This window comes from Desmodus rotundus, chromosome 12, assembly GCF_022682495.2.
Source record: "Desmodus rotundus isolate HL8 chromosome 12, HLdesRot8A.1, whole genome shotgun sequence".
In the NCBI taxonomy this organism is placed as follows: domain Eukaryota; kingdom Metazoa; phylum Chordata; class Mammalia; order Chiroptera; family Phyllostomidae; genus Desmodus; species Desmodus rotundus.
The window spans coordinates 91,401,281-91,422,936 of record NC_071398.1 but is presented as its reverse complement, the minus strand read 5'-3'; the positions used below and the strand labels follow the sequence as shown (position 1 = coordinate 91,422,936).

The window sequence follows — 21,656 nt, the reverse complement described above, 5'->3', positions numbered from 1 at the left end:
GCGAACTGTGGGGAGCGAAGCAGACCGCGCAATCCAGGGCTCCAGCTCGGGGAAATAAAGCCTCAAACCTCTGATTGAAAACGCCCGTGGGGGTTGGGGCGGCAGCAGGAGAGACTCCCAGCCTCACAGGAGAGGTTGTTGGAGACACCCACAGGGGCCTAGAGTGTGCACAGGCCCACTTACTCGGGAACCAGCACCAGAGTGGCCCAGTTTGATTGTGGGTAGCGGAGTGAAAGATTGAAATCCGGAGGAGAGTGAGGCGGGCGCCATTGCTCCCACTCGGCCCCGCCCCCACGTACAGCATCACAGCACAGCGACCAGCGTTACCCCGCCCCGGTGAACACCTAAGGCTCCGCCCCTTAAAGTAACAGACGTGCCAAGACAGACAAACAAACAAAAAAAAATGGCCCAAATGACAGAACACTTCAAAGCTCCTGAAAAAATACAACTAAGCGACGAAGAGATAGCCAACCTATCGGATGCTCAGTTCAAAGCACTGGTTATCAATATGCTCACAGACTTGGTTGAATCTATTCGAAAAACAGATGAAAAAATGAAGCCTATGCTAAGAGAAACAAAGGAAAATGTACAGGGAACCAATAGTGATGAGAAGGAAACTGGGACTCAAATCAATGATATGGACCAGAAGGAAGAAAGGAACATCCAACCAGAAAAGAATGAAGAAACAAGAACTTGGAAAAATGAGGAGAGGCTTAGGAACCTCCCGGACGCCTTGAAACATTCCAACATCCGAATTATAGGGGTGCCAGAAGGAGAAGAGGAAGAACAAAAAATTGAAAACTTAATTGAACAAATAATGAAGGAGAACTTCCCTAATCTGGCAAAGGAAATAGACTTCTGGGAAGTCCAGGAAGCTCAGAGAGTCCCAAAGAAGCTGGACCCAAGGAGGAACACACCAAGGCACATCATCATTACATTACCCAAGATTAAACGCAAGGACCTACATCCAAGATTACTGTATCCAGCAAAGCTATCATTTAGAATGGAAGGGAAGATAAAGTGCTTCTCAGATAAGGTCAAGTTAAAGAAGCTCATCATCACCAAGCCCTTATTATATGAAATGTTAAAGGGAGTTACCTAAGAAAAAGAAGATCAAAAATTGGAACAGTAAAAATGACAGCAAACCCACAGTTATTAACGACCACACATAAAACAAAAACGAGAGCAAACTAGGCAAAAAACTAGAACATGAGGGTTGCCAATAGGGGAGTGGGAGGGGGAGAGGGGGGGAAAGGTACAGAGAATAAGTAGCATAGATGATAGGTGGAAAATAGACAGGGGGAGGGTAAAAATAGTGTAGGAAATGTAGAAGCCAAAGAACTTATAAGTATGACCTATGGACATGAACTATAGGGGGGGAATGTGGGAGGGAGGGGGGTGGGCAGGATGGAGTGGAGTGGGGGGGGAAATGGGACAACTGTAATAGCATAATCAATAAATATATTAAAAAATAAAATTAAAAAAAAAAAAAAATAAAGCCCGATGACAATGTCAGATAGCGAACAGACTAAGAGGGACCCAAGCAGTCATAGAGAGCTGTGAGACAGAGGGATGTCTGGCTTTTAATTCAGGATAGGGTGGACTAAAAAAAAAGTAAATTCTGGTGTCAATGAGATCCTTATATTAATGAGATTCTTATATTGTTTACCAGTTCTCCAGAAATTGCATTCTTACCTATGTTTAGGATAAACAATAAATAGGCTTGTACCTATACTGCCAACTATTGCCACAATAACACTCTTATAAGCCACTGCAAGACTCAGAGGCTTAAAAAAATCATTATTTCTTCTCAAGGAACAGCTGGTCAGCTGGGGTGGCTTTGTATTAGGTTACAGTGGCTGGGCGAGCTCTGTGTCACCTGTAACTCCTGTTCCTCCTGGGACCCGTGGGCCAATCAGGGCATGTTCTCTTCATTCATGGTGGTGGCAGACGGACAGCCCTAATGCACAAGCATATGTCAAACTCCTGCTTGTGTCACGTCTGCTGGCATCCCACTGGCCAAAGCAAGTCACATGGCTATGCCAATCAAAGGCCAGGAAGAGTTCCTTGCCTTCTTGTGGGAGTTGCCCCCAACCTACTCAGCAAAGGGTGTGGATAGGGGGGACTGGGTGGTGGGGGTGAAGGACTTAGCACTGTAAGGCAGTCTGTCAAGGCCCAGTTTGGAAGTCTTGGGAACACGATGTTATGTCCCTGGGGAGGGTTATTCTGCACTGAGAACCCTTTAAAAGAGAATGTGATAGCAGTTTGGTGGATCCTCAAAATGTTAGATGTAGAATCAACATGTGGCCTGGCCATTCCACTACTGGGGACGTACCCTAAAGAATTGAAAGCAGGGTCTCGATGAGCTATTTGTGAACCCATATTCATGGCAGCACTGTTCACAGTAGCCCAAAGGCAGGAACAACCTAGATGTCCAGCAGGTGAGTGGATTAACACAACGCAACACACACATGGGTGCAGCGCACATAAGCTGGCGTTAAAAAGGAAGGGCCCTCTGGCACGTGCTCTAGCGGGACGGGCCTTGAGGACTTTACGCTGAGTGAAATAAGCCGGTCACAAAGGACAAATAATACATGACCCCACTTATATGAAACACCTAGAGTAATTATATTTATAGATGCGGAAAGTAGAAGAGAGGTTACTAGGAATCCAGGGAAGAGAGGCTGGGAGTTATTTAATGACTCCAGAGCTTCAGTTTGGGAGGGAGGATGAAAAAGATGTGGAGTTGGATGGTGGTGATGATCATACAGCAGTGCGAATGCACCTAATGCCACTGTAAAAATGATTGAAAGGGTGAGTTTTATGTTACGTGTGTTTTATCATGATGAGAGAGAGAGGGGGAGAGAGAATATGAATAATGGAAGTGTATGGGTGCTGGACTTGGTCACCAGATCTTTGGAGAGCCCTGGGGCATAGGTGGTACAGAGACGTCATTGTTCAGGCCCTGCCGATGACCCTGGTGAGAAGGCCTCTGTGTCTCAACAGTGGGGAGAGAAGGAAGAACAAGAATCTAGACTATTTGGATTCAATATCCTTATAGAATTCTACTTGCAGAATTAAATTCATTTGACCAGTCTAGAAGCTTGCTCACCTTCTGGGAACAAGAAGGATTCCGGGCCAGGGGAAGTAAAGATTAGGGTAGTTTGGGGGCTGGTGAGAACATGGGTTTCTTTTCTCACTTTTTATTAAATGAGTTACATAACAGAGCCAACAGATGCAAGGAGGCGGATTCTAGATCAGCAAAGTCAGCAAAGTGACGCCGAGGCAAAATAGGTGCTTTCCAAGATTTGCAGACCTTGTCTGGGGAGGATGTGGAATCAAGATTTGATGGAATGATGCCCCAAACTTTCTAATAAGAGGATTGAGCTATTAATACATTTTCCAGAAGGGAAAAAACTAACTAGTGACTCAGGAACTACCAGGTTCTAGTGGACAAGAAGCTTGATTCACCCATCAAAATATTTGCGCCTTCCTTTTTCTCCTTCCTAAAACAGTTCTTCAAACGTATCCCAAGAGAAGCAAGGCAGTGTTTGTCCAGTATATGAACAACTGAGAAGGCCCCCCCTTGCACAAAGGTTTCATGCTTTTATTGTTTCCCCTTTTTTCCCTCTCTCCTGTCCCCCACCTCCAAGGACTAGGAAAGCCATGGTTCTAAATCACCATGTTTGCACGTTAGCATTTGAGTGCCTAAGTGGAAGACAGGTTTGGCACGTGCTGGGGGTGGAGCCTCCATCATCTGATAGCTGCACCTGCCGGTCAGGCAGGCGCGTGCTCTGGGCCTGGGGAGAAAACAGTTTCAACTCCTTCTCTCACGACTCATTTGCTCTTTGCTCAAGGATCCTGGGCCCTGATGACTTGGCTACTGCTGGGCTCTCTGAATGGACTCAGTGCCATTTCCGGCATTCCCTGAAGATGGGGAACTAATGTTGCTTCTTTGGTCTTGGACTTTCCTTAGGCAGACAAGGCCTGTGGAAGTCCGGGTATCCTTGGAGCCCTGAGAACTGTGTGCAGGTCTGGGCTTCCTGCCAGAGTTCCTGAGGGCAACGGAGGCTGGAGAGACTGCAGGGCAGAGCCAGCCGCCATTGAATCACAGGCCCCCAAGGTGGATAGTTGCCTGGGTGGCCTCTGGTCCAGGTAATGGAAAGTGAGGGGACATCTGGAGCATCATCACCAGAGTGTCCATGAAGCTGAGGCAGAAGCTTCTGGGAGCATGACCTGCTGTTCCCAGGACCTGCAGCTGTCATCTGTCCTGATCAATGGAAATGAGTTCCTGCTTGTGCTATTCCGATGTCAGGAGGTTTAGTCCCTGGCTCCCTCTCCCCAGTTTCTAAACCTCCCACAGGGACTGAGTGGAGACTGAATCAGATCAGTCGTCCTTGCCGCAAAGAGACCCGGGTGGTGGTTCCCTTCAAAGATCCGTCAGGGATGCTGTGCTCTCAGGGATGGGAAATGAAAACCTCAAGTGGTTTATGTGGCAGGAGTGAGAGCGTCTGTGGAGGAGAGCTCACAGACTGATGGTTCCGAGAAATTATGGACACGCCTGGCTTGTTGATCTTTTCTACAGTCATGGGGATGTGCGTGATTAAAGAACTTAAGTTTTCAGGCCTCTCTGAAAGGTAGCAAGGTGAGTCTTGGACTTCTGGGTAATTTCAGGGCCAGGAGGGCACATGGGAAGTAATCTTACCCACTTCCTTGTCTTCGGGCAGGACCAACCCAGATAGCTGACTCAATCCCAGCTTATTTCTTTCAACTTCAATGAAAAAATTGCTTGGCTGTCTTTGTAATATTTATTGAGTATGGGTATTTTCTATGTTCTAGGCACTGTTCGAAGTACTTAACAGGCATTATTTTCTTCAATCCTCACATTTGCCCTATGAGAAGGGTGTTGTTACAATCCACACTATGTAGATGAGGAAACTGAGGCACAGACAGGTTAAATAACGTGCCCAAGTTGTTTAATTGTATTTGTTAGTTGGCAGAGGAGCAGGCAGTGTGCCCTGGGCAGCCAGACCCCACAGCCCGCCCTCGGGACCGCAGTGGGAGCCGTTCTTCAATGTGGTGCTCAGCCTGGTGAGCAAGTATCGCAGGCTGCGCGGCTTTCACAACAAAAATTCAGTTTTCACAGTTCCCGAGGCTGGGAATCTGAGATCAAGGTGATGGCTGGATTGTTTCCTTCTGAGGCCTCTCTCCTTGGCTTATAGATGATGGTCGTCTTCTCCCCCGTCTTTATCTCATCTTTCCTCTGTGTGTGCCAGCGCCCTAGTCTCTTTTTATACGGACACCGGTCCTATTGGATTAGGGTGCACCCCAATGACCTCATTTCATCGTCATTCATTCGTTAGAGGCCCTTTCTCCAAATACAGTCACGCTCCGAGGTGCTGAGGGTTGGGAATTCAATACGTGAATTTTGGGAGCGGATGCAATTCAGCTGATACCACAGTGGGTGGAGAGAATGTGGGTCTCCTTGGAGCTCGCAATGATTAAATTGCCTCTTGTTCTACTCTTCTGTGTGTGGGGGGGGAGACAGTCACACCTCTGCTGTTTGCCTCCCGGGTCTCCTTTTTCAATCGGCTAATTATCTGCATTGTTCTTTTCTCCACGAGTGTGTTTCCTTTCAGTTCTGCTTTGCAAGTAGTTGGATCAAAATTGAAAGCATACTCTATCCATTTACATCTGATTTTTCTCCTTCCTCCTACTGATTCCTTCATATTGCTCACTCTGGGTTGGAGGAGAAACATCAGAGTAGAGATGGAGGACGCAGAAGAGTATAAACTAGAATGGACATTGGGAAAATACTTCTAATTTCTGTCTCAACTCACCATTCAGGTGCCCCATAGCACTTGAACTGGGTCCTTGTCCTGCTCCGCATGTCGAACTGCCGGGCCGAAGGGTTTCTCCTATATGTGGAAACATTTGGGAACCCTGGGAACCAAGAATCATAGAAACAAAAGATGCTGAGGCTGAGGGAAGCTAAGGGCCTTGCTGGAGGCTTCCAGGCTGGCTAGCAGCTGATCCGAGACAGGAACCTGGGCTCCCATTACGCATCCGGTGCAATGGCCTTCCCTGTTCCCATCAGCGACCTGAGCCCACCACCCTGCTCCGCTGGTGCAATGAAACTATTTTCTTTCTTTATGCCTTGAGGTCATCCAAGTCTGAAGAAGAGTCTGGACAGCACGTCCCCAGAGGCTCCCAGCTCTGTTTGTCTCATTAAACTCACTGGAGGAAATAAGCCATCTTCATGTAAAGTGGACTGAAATATTTTATTTGACAAGCCAACTTGGGGGGTTTCCTATAAACAGAGATGGGTCCGTGTCTGAGGCTAACACTGTTCCGAGAAATTGCTTTGCTCCAAATTCGATGTAAGGTAACCATTCAGAGTGGCCTCCTGGGAAGGGCCATGGAGAGGGGAGGGGATGCTGTTGTTGAAGCCCCGTCCCATCCCTCTGGTTTATGCTAGCCTGGGTCCTTCAGTCTGATTCTCTCAGAGCTCTCTGTGAATTAGTAACATGGTTTATCTCACCCATTCTGGGATGGTTGTCTTTCTGGCATAGGGGAGAAAGGGTGAGTGTCTATGAACTTGGCTGCCACTAGACCCTAATTAGTCTGAGACTCTTCCCCAGCAACTGCAGTGTTGAAAACAGTTTCCAATCCCTTCCTCCAGGGTAAAGCCAGAGCCCCGGGCAGGTTCACCTCCATTATAATGTACTTGACTTGAAACTGTAACTAAACAATGATGCTGATGAAACGCAGACAAGCAAGCCACTGAGCAGCTGAGCATGCAGGAGGGAGCGTGCATCTGGTGAATGGTGAACCCCAAGAGTTCAATTACCCCAGATCCCTCCACAGAAGGTAACCATGGAAACCTCATAATCCAAAGCATCACCAGTCTCTAAGCAAAACACACACAGGCACAGGCACATGCGCACACACCCAAGGGCAGAGTGTGTGTGTGTAAGTGTGCATGTGCCCGTGTCTTGCTTACCGTGTACGTGGGGGTGACACCCTGACAGGCTGTGTGTGTGTGCATCAGATGAAATGAGCAGAGGCGTTCGCTGCCATAGGCTTTCCGGTTCTGCTCTCGGGGTGGTGAAAGAGCGTAGGCTTGTCCTAATGTTTGGGTGCTGCACTCGGAGCCGCTTACAGCACGTGGGAGAGGATTTTCCTTCAGTGGAGGGTGCTGTGGTGGCCTGGCTTGGGCATCCAGGAGGCTTTTTAGGTGATTTTTTTCCCTGTCAGGTTTCTGTTGTGCAGAAGGACTTGTTGTTTTCACCAGCTGGGAGGTATTGTTCCCCCGGGATGGGGAAACTCAGCATGGACCATCTCGAGCTTCCCTAACAATTTGGTGTGGCTGTAAATTCAGGTCTGGGGTGTCATTTTCCCAAAGCAGTGTCTTTCTTTTTGTCTTCTAGCTTTCTGCTTTAAATCTCTTCCTCCTTCTGAAGATTGGTCAGCCTGCCTGGGCCCTGAGGGTTATGAGAATGTGGCACCTGGGGAGGGGGTGGTGGGGAGAACCCCTGGAAGTCTGCTGATGGAATATGTCATTCAGTATGTGCGTGGCATCAGGGAGATTGCGTGTCACTTGGCAGATCTTTGAGGGTAAGGCAGCTCCATCTGGATGAAGGATTGTTTGGGGGAAAAGCTCTGTGCGGGCTGGGGCTTCAGCTAGACAGGCCTGGGTTTCTGAGTCGTGAGAGGAACTGTACACCCTGCAAAGCCTGGCCCTGTGCTTGAGGCTGTCCCAGCTTCGTGGGAGCTCTGTGCACACCAGTATGAGGGCTTGTGTGTTTGCCGGCTCTGTCCCTCCCCCTCTGTGTGAAGTATGGATGTACGAGAGTTCATTAGGGAGCGCTGGCATGAAACCCTTGTCTTCCGAATTCTCGTCTTCCGTTCACATTTACAGCTAAGGCGTCTAGAATGAATGGGTAGGTCTTGTCTGTCCATCAAAAGATGCCAGGACTCTTTTTTTTTTTTTAAAGCAGCTGCTTCCTGGATGCTGATGAAATCCACATTGGTGGCCCCCAGGAGGGGCCAGAAACGCTGCCCACATATCAGTTCTCGGGCTCCTCAGCTGATGGCCATGTGGCTCTGGCAGCACCGTCCAGCCTCCATCTGCCTTCCTGATGTCCCTGTTCCCGGGAGAAAGGAGTCAGGCGAAATGGCTGCGAGGTGACGTGAGGCACTTGCCGAGAGCTCTGACACTTTGCCTGGAACTCCCATTGCAGCCTTTCGAGTTTGTCCACGTGGTACCAGGACAACCCCAGAGATGGGCTCCAGGGAACTACGCTCGGCATGCTCCACTTTCCCCGTTCCTGACGGAGCCCATCCTCAGTCCCCCCAGGAGCCCATAATATAAGAATATTACCATTCTGAAGGGTCCCTTGATCTTGGCTCACCACTTCCTCAGAGCAGTTTGGGGAGGAGCTCTGCCCAGGGGTCGGCGTCCTCCCCAAGGGGTGGCTCAGGCCCAAATTGGCTATCATTTGGCTGCCTCACCCTGTGTACCTTCCAGGGGGTGTCTTGAGTCTTTAACAAGCAGTGATTCAGAAATCTGTACTTCAACCACACTTGTCAAGTCCTTCCCAAATGGCAGCTACAGGGGACACAGCAATGAAGGAGGCACTATTTTTGCCCCTAGTGGGCTTGCACGCCAGTTGAGGTTGCAACAATACGGTGAGATGGGTACAGTAGGGGTCCACCCTGGGTACTTGTGGGAGCTGATAAGGCAGGCAGAGAGGATTCTTAGAGGGACTGATGTCTGATCTGTAACCTGAAGGATGAGGGGGATTAGCCAGGTGAAGGGAGGTGATGGGACCCTTTCTGGCAAGGGGGAATGGAATGTTTATTAAAAGAATAACTGCTTTATAAGTGAAATGTGATGGCCAGTGAGAGTCGTGGAGGAGAGAAAGAGAGGGAGAGAGAGACTGATTGGACAGGTGTAAACAGGGAGAAACATGAAATAACAAAGACGTAGAGGGAGGAAGAGACAGAGACAGCTTGGACAGAGAAGGAGAGAGCACCACAGCATCACGGATTGTTGAGCTGGAAGGAACCAGAGGGAACACCCACAAGCCTCCCCTTTCACAGATAAGGAAACTGAGGCAAAGAAAAGCATTTGCCAGTCAGAAAGGTGTTTAGTTGGAAAGCTGCATCAGATCTCCTGGCCTCCAGTAGGTCTGAGAGAGGAAGAGATAGAGAGAGACAAGATGGGGATGGGGGAAGTTGAAACGGGGAGGAGAGCTGGGGGGAGGCACACAGCTGCAGCGACATGCTGCCACCACACTGTTGGGGCTGTCACACCCGTGGAATGAAAGCAGGGAAAGTTTAGGAGAAATCTCAGGTGGGTATCTTCCTTTTTCCTTCTCTACCTTCCTCTCTTTCCCCTTCCAGCCACATCCTACATACGACTAGATGTCAGGGAACTGGTTGCCATGGCTACTTGATGGCATTCAAGCAGGCTGAATTATTAAACTGGGGTCTTTTCTTTGAAGCCAGGGCCCCAGGATGAAGCCCCGTTAGGGGGTGCAGTATGGGGCACAGGTCTGCATCAGGGCCACCCAAGGTGTTCCCTTGCTGGCCTAGCTGAAGAGGAGTGTGTCTTCGAGCATTGAACCCTTTCCCCCTGCTGGGTATATAAGAGGCCCCGGAGCAGGGAGGGCAGACTCTGCTGGGGTGAAGAGGTGGAGCAAGACAGGCCAGGCCTGCTGGACCCATGAACCCCAGTATCCCAGCCAACTTCCCCACCTCCTCCGCCTAGAGCAAAAGGCGCAGGACAACAGCCACAACTCATCCAAATGGGATAAGAAGCAAAACCAATATTTCTGTTATGTCTGAAAGGACACCATATTGTTCTAATTAGTTGTTACTTATAACCAGAGAGGCGAACAATAAAATGGCAGGTGTGTCCGAGAAGTCATCATACGGGGGCACCTGGGGTTGTGACGCCTTCCTGGATGGGCTAAGGCAGCCTGTCCTGGAACCGTGGTCGGTGGGCACGGCCTCTCCCATTAGTCTTGTTTGTGGGCACAATCGTTGTTTGTTTTGACGATGGGGGTAGGGTGAGTATGGATGCTCTTCTCTCAAGGCGATTCCAAGCCAGGAAAACCATCAGCCTTCTGGTATCCTAGCTCTTTAAACTCTTTCATTACAAAAAGAAACCCAAACACTGCAGTGTGAGTGCTGCTGCTCGTGGGCTGAGGGAATAAGGTCCTCGGTGGCAGTAGCTGCACTGGGTGCCGTGTGTTGGGGTGGGGTGGGGGCAGGAAGAGCCCATTTGAGGGTTAATGGAGTCATTCCCCTTCCCTATAGATTCTGCAGTTGATTTCCCAAAGTGGGAAAATCGCTCCCTATTTGTCCCCACTTTGTGCTGCTTCTCCCTTGAGAGGAGGGATCCTGACTCCCCAGGATTTACCCCCCTTTGGTCAGGGCCCAAGATCGCCTCAAGGGAGGCTCCCATGGAGTCTGGATGCCTGAACTGGAAAAAACAATCTTAATAAGGAAAACCAGATCTGCAAGACATTCCAAAAATCTGTCAGCCTCTGAACAACTGATGTATAGCTCTGATTTTTTTTTTCCCAATGCCCAGATGGAGCAGTTTTTAATGTCAGGGCTGGAGGCCTGGCTTTCCAAAAGTCTAATTCACAGACACCAGACTCACCTCGTTTCAGGGGTGGTGATAATTTTCAGGATTTACTGACTCAGCGGTAGAAGTCCTGAGTCCTCAGACTGACCCTCCCAACCAGACCTTCTGGGGGTGAATGGGAAGGAGCCAAGGAGGCTGCGCAGCCCTTGGTCTTCGCTTCTTTTCCCTCATCCAAACTAAGAGGAAGGGGAGGGGAGCCCTGGGTCTTGTGGCTACTTAGTTCCCTTCAGTGCACGTTTTCTGAGAGTGCCAGGCTGGGGGCGGGTGGGCGTACACTGTACAAACTTGACTAGAATCGCTGCTGTTAGCTACGAGGAGCTCACCGCTAAGCAGTAGAGGCTGACAGTCCTCGCTGAACTCTGGCAAACTCCAAACTAAGCCTTCAGAGGACTCGCCCCATCTGTGCCAAGGCCCTAAGGGACAAGAGCTTCTAGGGAGAGAAGCCCCCACCCCCACCTTCCTCCTTCCCTGCTTCTTCCTTGGAGTCTCTTCCTGTCCCTTTCAACCTCTCTCTCCCTCCTTCCCTCCCTCTCCCTTCTACGCTCTGATTCTGAGCTTTTGGTGGACAGTGGGCAGTTGTGTGGGGCCACCTGGCAAAGTCCCTCTGGGGACCTGGCTGGACTGAAAAGATGGGCGGGAGGGGCTTCCACCAGGGGAGGCTCTAGGAGGCATTTCTGGGGTTCTGGAGGGAAAGATGAGCAAAGAATCAGAGAAATGGTGGGAGAGAGGGCACTCTAAAGCGTTCAGATTTATTTAGAAAGCTTTGGAGATGCCAGTTTGACTGTTTTGAGGGCTATTTTATTTTCTGTGCTCCTTAACTTCCCCCTCCCCCCATCCTTCCCCGCCTGGAAACAGGGTCTCCCTTAGGGTCCTCAGATGGCCCCTGGGATCCGCAGAGAGCCTCTACGTCCCTCTAGAGGCAGCAAAGACGCTCCCCACTGCGCCTAGGCCCCCAATCCCTGGGCAGCGTCTGGCTCAGGGACTGTTACCCCGCCCCCGCACTTCTCCCCTCCCTTAACTTGATCCTGAAAGCCCCCAGCTCGCACCTGTTTCTCTTTAGGTTTAATCATGCTCTCGTCCTCACCCGCCTCCTGCCCAGGCCGTGGAGCCGCTGTGAGGTCCACGAGGAGACCTTGGCACCCATTCCCGCCCACCAACAGGCCCGTGTTTTGGAGTGGAAGTGGCCTGTGGAAGTTTGAGGTCACTGAACTTTCGCAGGGAATCCCTGCCTTAAATTTCTCGCCCTAGGCTGTTTACTACACACACACACAAAGAGCCCCGCCCGCAGGCAATTCCACCCAGCTGTCCCCGCCCGTCAGCCCCGTGCGCCCCGCCCCAGCCCGGGTGTGCACGCTCACGCCGCGTACTGCCCCGCGCCCGCCCGCCCGCGCCCATTCGCGGGCGCAGTCCGGGCCGTGGACAGCTCTTCCTTCTTGGGTTTGGATACAGCTCCAGACTTCCCGGCTCCTTTGTCATTCCTCCCCCCACCCCCCGCCCTGCCCTCTCGGGGGCATGTATGTCAGTCCTCTTTCGAATTGTCAGAAATTCCTTTCCATTCTGTGGGCGGGAGACAGGTGTTTTCTGCTTCTGTTTTTGTTTTTTCATTAACTATCTCCTTTATTTTATTTTTCCATTTCATTCCCTTACCTCCCCCTGCCTTCCTGCCCCTGTTTTTTTTTTTGATTGCTTCTTCTTCCCCCTTCAATTTCACCCTCTCGCCTGACCCCCCCCCTCTCCGTTCCCCTCCCCCCACTTTTAAAATCATCCAAGGATGCCTCTGGAATACTAGCGCACACTCCTCATTCAGCTGAGCGCGGGACTCTGCTTTAATTCAAGGTAAGCCCCGGGTTTGGCTTTTGCTGCCGAGGAAATGGTTGTTTGCACCCGGAGCCCGCTGCCTGCGGGGCTGCTCTGCTCTCCCCACGGCCGGCGCTACGGCTCCGTCCCGGTCTGCTACCTGTTGGGGATGCACAGACCTTGGAGACTCCTTCCTCGCTTGCCCGAACCTCCTCGGAATCGTCCTCTGCGTCGGTTCTCCTTCCCCACACGCTGCCCTTTCCTTTGCAACTTCGGTGGCAATTTCTCGGGCGTGGGAAAGCCCCGCGCCCCTGGGGTTTCAGCGTGTGAGTGTTGTGCCCTTTGACGGGCGCCTAGGGCTGGCATCTTGTTCACGGTCGCGCGTTTGCTCAGCCCGCAGCGAGGGAGGCTTGTGCCACCCGGGAGCGCAGACCGGCTACGAGGAGGTGCCACCGCGGCTCTCCGCGAGCTTGTGGCCTCCCTTGCGGGTCCCGTGCACCAGGAAGTTTTGTGCACTGGGGGACCGCTGGAGGGTAGGGCTCGCTGAGTAGGGACTGGGCTTCCAGCGAAGTTTGTGTGAAGAAGCCGCGTGTGCCCTTGCAGGCATCCGGGAACTGGTTTGCTGAGTGTACCAGCCGCGGGCCCGCGAGCAGTGGACCCTCCCTATCAAGGGAGAGGGCTGGGAGTTGGAGCTCAGAGGACGAGGGCAGGCGTGTGGAGAAGCCAGACTACCTCAAGTGACTTGCTTTTTGACGCGGTCTGATCTCCCTGCGCTCGAGTGCTTGGTGTCCTTTTCGAGGCATGGAACCCCCAGCTCTCCGCGCCTCTTTGCTTTGTGCCCTTGCCCAGGAGAGGATGATGGGAGACACTATCCACATCCCTCCTGAGATCGAGGCTTCCACCTCGCTCTGGGGACCGAGGGGGCAGTTTAGCCTCTTGCTCGGCTGGGACTGTGCCTCTGGCTGCTCGAAGTCAGTAGTCAGGCTGAGTGAGACTGTGGGCGGATGACCCACGACAGGGGGCTTTTAGGTTCTCATGCTCTTCACTTTGGAGGCCACAGTGTTGGATCGTTGTTTCTTACCTATCCCTGGGGGCCCAGAGCAGCTCATGGCACAGGCATCACCATGAGAGGAAAGGAGCCAGGGCGGCTGAGTGCAGGGAAGTGTTTTCCTGGAACTAAAGGGTGTTTCTAAAGCTTAAACAAGAGCCTCACTTTATCTTTGCCCACCCAGAAAGGGGACTGTCTTCGCTGGGCTGGGAGCTGGGATGAGCACCATGGGAAAACTTCCGGTTGACAATTTCAGGAGAAATTACTAATGGCAAATAGGGAACTTTCTCTGCAAATGTGTGAGTCTTGTAGGACTGTGCAGCCTTCTCTAGAGCCTGGAAGAAGGCGATCTTTCCCTGTTTGATCCCATCCCACTGTTCTCTCACATACTCTGTCTCTGGCCAGCTAGACGTTCTTACCACTTTGGAGTTTGGGTAATCATGTGATTTATGGGCCGAGCCAGGACACTTCTGAGTGGACAGAGGCATTTGTAACAGTTACGCATGGACAGTGGAGACTGTTCAGAAAGACAGGGATGGATGACTGCCCTGAGAGTGACTGTGTGGGAGCTATGGGAACAGCCCACAAGGCAGCGTAGGGTGCTTCTGTACCATGTGTGTCTCGCATCTTCCTTCCTGGCGTGGTTCTTCCTGACTCAGACCTCAGCTGGACTTTATTTCGGACTCCAGCTCCGAACACAAATCTCTTTGCTTTGACAAAAATCCCATTCCCAGGATGGACCTTTGAGCTCCGGCCACAGGGATGACAAGTAGAGGGTGATTTACATGAAGCTCTTTCTAGCTCTCTGTCTGCTACTTTGTGGTATTTATGAGTCTGGGGCTCCCGGGAGACTGTCTGCCATAAATTGTGAGTTGGGTTGGTGGCAGCATGACATACAGTGACTCTCGAGTCACATGGTTGAGCTACTGGATCACTGTTGTCAGACCTCCTGGGATCCCCTGAGGCTGGGGCTGGGGTGTGTGTGTCTGGTTGAAGACACCCCCACTGCCCCCACCCCCAGCCCTTGGCAGGGAAATGCCCTGCTTTTACTTCCTGGCTTGTGTGAGGGGGTGATGAGGATTCTGGGGGAATGTGTCAGTCCCAGCTCCATCCCCCTGGGAGCCCAAGCATCTGCCAGACAGCCAAGTCCCCGCAGGGCTTCAGAAAGTTGGGCTACGGTTTACTGAGTGTTTATGGTGTTTTAGCCAGTATACCAAGGAGTTCCTAGACTTTATCGTAATTGGTCCTCTCCAACCCTATTGAGTAGGTGTCTCCATTTTATAGGTAAGGAAACTGGAGCTCGAAAACGTTAAGTTGCTCAAGTTCACCCAGAGAGCAGGGGCAGAACTGGGATTCAAACCCAAGGCTAGCTGGCTGTCCCCATGCTGGGGCCTCTTGGTGCTTGGGGTGGTTGATGTGGTCAGTGTTTGGCTCACAGATTGAGTCCCACCTGTTTGGGGTCCTGGGCGATGGGTGGTTCCGGCATCGAGTTGGTTGTACGGTTCACTTGGCCGTCTTGCCTGGTTCTTGACTCATGTTGCCCCTGTTCTGTCAACGTTGTCCTTCCTTGTCTGTGATGTTTGTGCCCCCACTCCCTGCCCCGCTGCCTGGACCGTCATTGGAGGGGTCTCCCTCACTCCAGTGTGCTGGGTTGTCTCGGAAGGCAGAGTGCACGTCGCCATCGGGTTTCCGGGGGTCTGTCTGTACCTTGGTGATGGCAGCCTGTCTCCCGCAGGATCACAGCTGAGCGGCTCCAGCTGTCTGAGCGACTGACTGAGGTCTAGACTTGGAGAGAGCCTCCCCGCCCCTTGGTTTGCCCGGAAGTGACTATCGATTACCAAGGGAACCTGACCCAGCTGACAGTATCTTGGTTCCCCAGAGCCTTTCTCTATCTTGAAGGCAAAAGTAGAGCCTTAAATAGATAATTCTAGACATTGTTTCCACCTATCCATCATTCGCATTTATCCTGTATCACCATAGTCAGCCAGACCAAGAACAGCACTGGGCGAGAGGAGGTATTAACAGTGGGCGGTGGGGGAGATGAAAGAGCATTGGCCTGGGAGGCTGGTCTTCTGGCCCAGACTCAGCCCCCTGAAGTAGCCATGTGGCCTTGGGCAAGTCAGTGACCTCCCTGGTCTCATGTACCTTGCCTGGAAATGAAGTGTGGGCAGATGCTCCCAGGTATCCCCCAGTTCCAACAGCCTCAGAACCCCAGTGCAGGGTGGCTTCGCTCTCAGTGTTAGACATATCCTAGGCAGAGCCACTCGTCTCTCTCGGTGGTGGGGGGTGTGAGGGGAGCAGAGGGGGCTAGTGGGTAGGAGTTAGATGGAGGCGCGTGCAAGATGCATTCCGGGGAGGAGCAGTGACTGCCCCAGGTCTCCCAAGGGCAGGCTTCAGCCCAGGTCTGGTCTGGAAAATGGGGTGGTTTGTCTGGCCAGGGGAGAGCCTTTTCTTCCACCTGCCTTGTGTTACCTTGCATCCCTAATAAGTTACATCACCTTGCATCCCGGTAAGAGACAGCATTGGGAAGGGCAGGAAACAACACTCTGCTAACCCTTATCTGTAACAGGCCCAGCAGAAGCACTGGGGGAGTGGAAGGGGCGGGAGGTGGGACGAGAGAGACCGTGGTCTACGAAGAGAAGAAAAAAGGCACTTATAGTGTGTTGGGAAGCTTGGATCGAGGCCATTGGACGGAGTATACATGTGACAAACGATAAAGCCATTTGGAACCAAAAATGCCGTCAGAAACCTACTTGTTATAGTAGAGTTGATTATGGGCAAATCAGGTACCTTCCTGGCAGAAGCAGAGATGCGTGATGCCCTTTTCACTGTTAACCCTCATCTCTGACATGAGGCTTCTGAAGGGTTCTGCCGTCTGCTGTACGTAGGTGGCTGTGGGACCCTTATGATGAATGAGATTCTAGGAGAGAATTGGGCTTTACCAAGGAAAGGCCTTTCATACGGCATTGAAAAGATTCGTCCTCTGGAGTCACAGAGCCTTTATAAAAGTACATTTTATAAAGCACACAGCTGAAAAAAACTTTCCCCCTGTAAATCCAAGTCTGGGGTTGGGGTTAAAAGAAAAGGCTCCAGATTGTTGACGTGGGGTTAGTGGTGGCAGTGGTGGCAGCAGCTGACGGGGCACTAGGGGAGGGCACAGAGCTGGGGTTACCAGGAGGAAGGTGTGATACGGTCTTGGGTACAGGTGTGCAGCCTGTGGCAGGGCGGTGGATCCATCATGTGGCTTTTTGTATAATTTCTAACCTGGGTAACAAACTCTAGGGCAATACTGGTGGGCATGCCTTTTAGTGATGGAAATATTGTAGGTATAAAAATGCAACTTGAGGTCAAAGTATTGGGTTGACCAAAAAGTCTATATGTTTTTTCCCATAAAATAAAAGACACATTTTTCATTTTCACCAATAACTTTATTGATTTGGAGTATGCTGGCTATCTCCTGCTATTGGCTTCCAGTGGGTAGAGGCCAGGGGTGCTGCTAAATATCTTCCAATGCATAAGAGAGGCCCACAGCAAAGAATTATTTGGCCAAAGTGTCAACAGTACCAAGAAACTTTGCAAACCATTTTTGACACGTTCAATCACTCACAGCACCTTTTCCATACCCGGCACAAACAAATCTTTTTTTTTGCATGTTAGTTGCATTATTACCTTTCTTGAAATAATAAAGTGTAATACACTGAAAATGTTGCATGTCTTCTTCCATCTTCAATATTAACATGGCTGCACAAAAATTCACCAATTTTGATGTTTTTTTAAATGCACACTGATGTGGCAGCTGTCAAAATACAATCTAACAAAATTGTTTTGAATGAAGTTAAAGACAGCTTAGCACTCCTAGAGCCATCGTACGGAAAAAAACAAATGAAATTCTTTTGGCCAGCCCCATAGCTCCCTGTGTTTTCTGTGCTGCAGAGGGGTCTGTGTCTTTGGGCAGTCCCACTTTCTCATGAATGAAATGTGTACACAGCCTTCTGCTAGGAAGATGGGGAAATAAAGATGAAAACAACATTGTTCTCACTCTCAAATAGTAGGTTTCTATCTCTAGGTGCAGTACTTTGAAGAATTTATTTCTTCACCAAATTATGTGTTTCCCAGCGTGGCATAGTGGACCTGGGCTTGCTCTAGTCCTTGCTGGCTATAGGCCCCGGGCAAATCACATGACTCCCTGGGCCTCAGCGGTACTATCAGTGCTCAGGCCCAGGACCCCATCTTCCAGAGAGGGGCTGGGCCAGGACCCCATCTTCCAGAGAAGGGGCCAGGTCCAGTGGTCGCCTGCAGCCCCTTCCCACAGAGCTGTGACATTCTGTGATTTTATGTCTCATCCTTTCTCTCTCTCCCTGTCTTTATTTTTTGTCTCTTCCTCTTCCCTAGTGGTACAATAATATTTTTTTTGTTTGCTATATTTACTGTATAGGAATTTTATTCTTCATAATTTAAAAAGAACACTTTATGTTTTTCCCACTTAAAAGAAAGTAAATGGAATCTCTCTTGACTTTTTTGGCCCTTGATGTTTTTGTGAGTGTAATGATCCTAAGTACACACCCATTTTCATGCCTTCTTTAGGGAAGGGGTTTATAATGACAGGTGACACATATCAGCTCCCTGCTTCGCCTTCAGTTGGCTCTCAGACTGTGGGTTAATGGGCTGTTCTGCCCTGAAGTCAGGGTCCTGGGCGTCAGCCTGACAACCTCAGAACCTGGGTGCTGGCCCAGAGTGGCCCCCAAGTTGGGTGTAGGGGAAGGAACCTTGGTTGGGGGCAAAGCCCCAGATGTGAGCCTCAGCGCTGCCACTTAGTGGAAAAATCACAGCCTCTCCCCCTGTCGCCCCCCCTTTCTTCTCCCGTCCTACTGTCTCTTCCACTCTCCATTCCTCTGCAGATGTATCTCGAGTGTCTGTCTGGGCCAGGTACAATTTGCATCCTGGGAATACCACAGTGAACAGAGCAGATAAATTTCCTGCTTTTGTGAAATTTATATCGTACTGCAGGAGGAGAGAGACAATACATAGACAAGTAAATCTGTAGGAGAAAAATCAGACGGTGATAAATGTCACTCAGAAAATGAGTAGAGGGCGAAGGGGCACTGACTGGGTAGCTCTTTAGGTTGGGCTGCCTGGGAAGGAAGGCGTCTGAGGAGGTAATATTTCAGCTGAAGACCAGAATGGCAGAACACCAAAATAGGATCCACGGCACCAATTCTCTGTGGCCATGGTGAGGGATAGGTTCAGCTGTATGGGAAAGTGTTGTATGGGCTATAAAACAGGTGCCCCACATTTTATATCTCATTAGGCAAAATTCCTCGAGGGTAAGCACTCTGATTAATTAATATTTGCAATCTCAGTCCCTAGCACGGTAGTAAATGGAGGTTGAAAAAATTTACGCATATAAAATTGGGAGTCTAGAGGCGATTTTAAAGAAATAAAATAAACCCAACTGCCCATCAATAGATGAGTGGATATAAAAGCTGTGGCATGTATATACAATGGGAATATTACTTGGCCACAAAAAAGAATGAAATCTTACCATCTGCAACAACATGGATAGACGTAGAGGGTATTATGCTCAATGAAATAAGTCATTCAGAGAGCAACAAATACCAAATGACTTCACTTAAAGGTGGAATCTAAAGAACGAAATAAACAAACAAAATAGAAACAGACTCCTAGATACAGAGAGCAGACTGAAGGTTGCTGGGGGGAAGGAGGGCTGGAGGACTGGGTGAAGAAGCTGAAGGGATTAAGAAGTACCGGTTAGCAGTTACACAGTAGTCCTGGGGATGTGAAGTACAGAGTAGAGAATGCAGTCAGTACTATTGGAGTAACTATGTGTGGCGCCGGGTGGGTGTAGGAAGTATCGGGGACCCCTTTGTAAAGTGTGTGACTGTCTAACCACTGTGCTGCACACCCGAAACCCATACAAGATAATACAGAATATACGCTGTGAAAAGAAAAAGAGAAATGTCTGTGACCCACCCTTGTTCCTTCCACTCCTTCCACTGTGGGGCTTTCCTGGAGACTTTTAGCCACAGTGTCTTGGGGAGCACAGAGAAGGTTCCCCAGATATCACCAGGACAGAGAGGGATGGAGAGGGATGGGCAGTTCTGATTGATTAAATAATATTCTCAGGAAGTTCCAGATTGCTCCTCTTTCTTTCCAGGGTCTTCTTAGCCCAGAGCAGAGGCTAACTTACCTAACATGGGGAGGAGATGCCACAGGCTCCCCGCCGCCCTCCACCTCCACCTCTGGGAGGGCGGCTTCCCCTCCCATGTTCGTATACCAGTCCCCCTCTGTCCCTGGCTCATCAGGTGCCCAGGTGACTGCAGTCCACTCTGCTGACTGTTGGCTGTGCCTTTGCAGACCTGCTCCCTTCCCTGCCACTGCCCTGAGGGTTGAGTCAACCCAGCCCAGCTACTGAATCCAGTGTCAGGCTTTTTTAAACACACAGGTGTGAATCACTCAACTTGTAGTCCTTGAGGTGTCATGGATGACAGCTGAGGGAGAAAGCTGTGTGCCTGTCCCTGTCCCTCACCTTCCCATTGCTTTCTCATGCTACCTGCACTTAGGGCCTAGAACTCTAATCCCATACCCTTCTTTAGGGTCACAGACTAGTTTGGGGGTACATGAGTGGGTATTCACCCACATGGTGGGGTCCTTCAGGGAGAACACCCTGTCCCAAGGTGTGGCACCTGGACCAGCAGTACTGGCATCACCCCTGCACCCTGAATCAGACATGAGCTGGGGCCAAACCTGCAAGTTTCAGAACCACCGTTAGGGGCGTAGGTGAAGGCATGTGCCAGAAACTTGGTGTCTCTAGCACCTCTTTGAGACATAGGAATCATTATTCCTGTTTTTTTTTTAAATAATATTTTATTTCTCAATTACAGTTGTCATACAGTATTATATTAGTTTCAGGTGTACAGCATAGTGATGGGACATTTCTGTAACTTATGAACTGGTCTCTGTGATAAGTCTAATACCTTCCACAGTTGTTATAATATTATTGACTATATTCCCTGTGGTGCATATACCCAATGGGACATGACTCAGATTTTATAAAAAGAATAAAATCTTTCCATCTGCAACACCATGGATGGACCTAGAGGGTGTTGTGCTAAGTGAAATAGGTCAGAGAAAGACAAATGCCATGTGATTTCACTTAAACGTAGAATCTACAAAGCAACAAGCAAGCAGACCAGAAAGAGAATCACACACATACAGGGAACAATGGTGGTTGCCAGAGGGAGGGGGGCGGGGGATGGGGGGAAAGGTGATGGGATTAAGAAGTACAAATTGTTAGTCTTGTTTCATGTAAGGAAACAAAGGCCTCCAGAATTCAACATCACAGTAGGTGGGGGAGTCTGGATTTGACTCAAGTCTTGGCTCCAAAGCCAGACATACTGTGAAGTTTAGACTCTGAATTAAAGTGCAAATATTGCTGGACCCATCCATCACTGACCATGGACACTGTCGTGCTACTCGCTTTCTTGGCCATGTCCAGGAGGCTTTTGAGAAGATGGTGGAGCAGCCCAGATAGAGGGGTTTCTCGGGGTCCTTCACTGCTTGGTCATCTTTCCCCTGGGAGCTCCGGCTGGGCTCCTCCTCCAGGTGGGAACTGAGTGACAGATCCCCTCTGGAAAAGTAGGTGCTTCCTGGTCCTAGCCCTGACCCTTTTCGCTTCTTATACTACGTACTCGCCCAGGGCGATTTCCTCCCTCTTCTTGCTTCAGCCATCACCCGTGTGCTGATGACTTCCAAGTTGTTTTCCAAGCCAGGATTCTCTTTCGAGTTTCAGAATTTTTCTCCAGCGGACTACTGGACATTTCTATTCCAACACTCTATAGTATCCCAAACTTACTTTCTTCCAGACTGAGCCCATCATCACCTACCACGTTGTGTCCTCTCTCAGAGAGCCTCGGTCAGCAGGTGCTGCCGGCGGCCATTCAGTGTCCAGGCAGAAATCTGAGAGTCCTCTGTGACGACTCCTGCTCCCATTTGCCCTGTCCCCTCATCTGCATCCTCTTAGCCGGGACGGTCTGCTGATTGTTCCTCCTTCAAGCCACAGAATTCTGTCCCTTCTCCCCACCCCCATGACCCTGCACTTACCACCTCTCTCCCGGTCTACTGCACACATCT

At 50.3% G+C, this 21,656-nt stretch overlaps 1 protein-coding gene across 2 annotated transcripts in view; it reads left to right on the top strand.

Annotated features, from left to right (window-relative positions):
- The first annotated feature begins 12,055 nt into the window (after window positions 1–12,055).
- The window catches only part of CACNA1E (calcium voltage-gated channel subunit alpha1 E), a 413,895-nt gene continuing 404,294 nt past the window's right edge, over window positions 12,056–21,656 (top strand). For both annotated transcript variants that reach the window (XM_053915565.1, XM_053915566.1), the window contains exon 1: window positions 12,056–12,496. The gene's annotated coding sequence lies outside the window, so the exon portion shown is untranslated. The remainder of the gene's footprint in view (window positions 12,497–21,656) is intronic.